At 32.7% G+C, this 2,441-nt stretch overlaps 1 long non-coding RNA gene across 1 annotated transcript; it reads left to right on the plus strand.

Moving 5' to 3' along the window:
• Positions 1 to 687: 687 nt before the first annotated feature.
• On the plus strand, positions 688 to 2,051 carry LOC136805261 (uncharacterized). Its single transcript, XR_010846368.1, has 3 exons — positions 688 to 880; positions 1,157 to 1,459; positions 1,906 to 2,051. It is a non-coding gene; the product is annotated as an uncharacterized lncRNA (long non-coding RNA).
• The last annotated feature ends 390 nt before the right edge of the window (positions 2,052 to 2,441 follow it).

Raw genomic sequence — 2,441 nt, forward strand, 5'->3', positions numbered from 1 at the left:
CCGCTTGTTAATTTTTCGAAAAATATTTAGGATAAGAAAGTCCCTTTATTTTGCTCAAAAAAGCCTGTATTTACCTTATTTTTGGGTTTTCAGAAGTACAATCCCCCTTTTATTTTGCACCTAAGCGTATATACTCAAAGTCTAAATTCAAAAAAATAGAAAAAACGTATAAATATAAAAGTATTAGTCCCTTTTTATGTTTCATCTTTATTTTATTTAGTATTTTCAACACTTGCTCTCCTTGAGGTCAGAACTTTAATCTTGATCTTCACCAGACCAGGACCAGATCAGGAATAAGGCTCAATTTTCCCTGGCTTGGAAATATCTTCGGTATGATTTTCTCTTGTTTTTAACCAGGCACAAGAATAGGAAAATGCATAACATGGCTGACAATTTGGGTATCAGATTTTAATCAATCTTATCATCATCCTGATTAAAGAAGGTACCCTAGCTATCTTTACTTCCATATAAAGAAATTCTCCTCTCTTCTCCCGCGCGCTCTTTTCCAAAAGAGGATATTTTTACGACCATATCAATTTTAACCAATCAGAAAGCGTCTACGAAATCGACATTTTTTTTATAACAATTTTGCTTTTAGAAAAGAATTCCCGCGGGAAAAGTTTGAACATTCGATTTCATTATCTATTTTTGATTTTATTCCTCTAGAGGCCAACGTTGCATCACTGCCTTTGCAATGGGTTGACGAAATTTTTAACAAAGACATTGTATTAGCAAGTTTCTGACATGAGAAGACTTATGTATGCGTGTGTAACAGAAAGTTCAGATCTTGACAACACGTCGTCGCAGAAATTTTTATCATTTTTTAAACTTTCTGTAAAACTTCATCATGAAAACAACATCAAGCCTTCGATATGTTTAGGTAAGAACGTTCTCTTCATTCTGTTCTATCTATTGGAGATTTTTTAGAGAAGATTGTTCTTGGATTCAAGAGATATTCTGAGATCGAAATTCTCTTTCGTTTCTGATGACCTCAAGTCAAATTTCGGAAAGAAAATATTTTTTGATCTTAAGTTTTAACTTTAAACTTTGAGTTTCTTCAACGAAATACACATCCATCGGTCTTGTATATTTAGCCTGTTTTCAAACCTGAAAAGTGAAACTTTTATAAAATTATTCATTTTTTTTTGTTTTTTAGATGCTGAATCGTAGCAGAACTTTAACCAACCAAACCATCTTCACAATCTGGTGCTGTAATCACAAAGATTAGAATCTTTCTTCGATGGATATACAGTACCACAGAATGTTTAGAAGCCTAACTGCGTTTCCTGCTTTCCCCATTCTTGGAAACAAATATTGCTATATTTTTTACTCAATGAATCGAAGAAGACCTCTGCAGTATTCTCAAATGGTTCAAGAACGTCCTTCGATAAAAACATTGTGTTAATTCACTATGAGGATTTTGTGGATATTGAGAATTCTTTGCTGTTTTGACTTTCAGGTACGAAAATTAATTTCTTGTTTGCTGTTATTTATTTTGATTGTTTGAAGACTTTTTGTTCAATTTTGTAAAATCTTTTGTTCAATTGCTAAGAATTTTTTGCGAGTTTTCCCCAATTTTCGTTATTTTCTACCTTTGCATTTTTTTGTGAAATTTGAGACCTTTTTCGTTTAATCTTTGTTGGTGCTTTTTGATTTTGTGTTGATTTTTTTTCTTTAATTTTTTTGTCTGTTTTGGTCAACTTTTCCCTTCTTAGTTTTGTATTTATTCCAACTTCAGAAATTTTTAATCACTTTTTTTCTTAGCCTCTTAATTACCTCCATTGGTGTTTCAATTTTGTGCCTGAAATAAACTAATGCCTTTGTTTAAGTTTAATTTCTAAAACTTTGTTAACGTCCGCCGTCAACATATGTAGTATTTTAACAGAATCTATCATTTTTTCTTAGAAATCTCACCCATGACTTTCTGGCAATTCAGGCAATTCAGAACTAGCGAAGCTATCGCTTTTAATTGGACTGCGATCGACATCGATGATAATGCTACGTATTTTGATTAACCTTGAGCTTGATTCCCTGGAATTTGATGGACTTTATTTGCAGTTTTTTGGAGAAGTTCAAATTGGATCGAATTTATTGGCAACTTGATTTGCTTATGAACATTCTTCATTAAATGGTTGGTGACAGTGACATTATGGCGAAACCAGACAAAGACCCTTGTGGCGTGTGGTATCAATTTTTATTATTTTTATTTGTTTGATATCTTTCATGTCTGAGACATGTTTGGCTGGAATTAATAGGATAAGAGGTCTTTCAAAATGGTGGCGATGCCATCTACGAAAAATCAAGGAACTAAAATACGACGTATTTTGCCGTGTCAATTCAAGACAGACTTAAGTCCATTTTTTAGAAAATTGACTTAAGACCATAACCCCCTATTTCAACATGCACGCTTTCCAAAAACGGCCTTAAGTCCACAGAATTCT

This window comes from Clytia hemisphaerica, unplaced genomic scaffold, assembly GCF_902728285.1.
Source record: "Clytia hemisphaerica strain Z4C2 unplaced genomic scaffold, Clytia hemisphaerica genome assembly, whole genome shotgun sequence".
Taxonomy (NCBI): Eukaryota; Metazoa; Cnidaria; class Hydrozoa; order Leptothecata; family Clytiidae; genus Clytia; species Clytia hemisphaerica.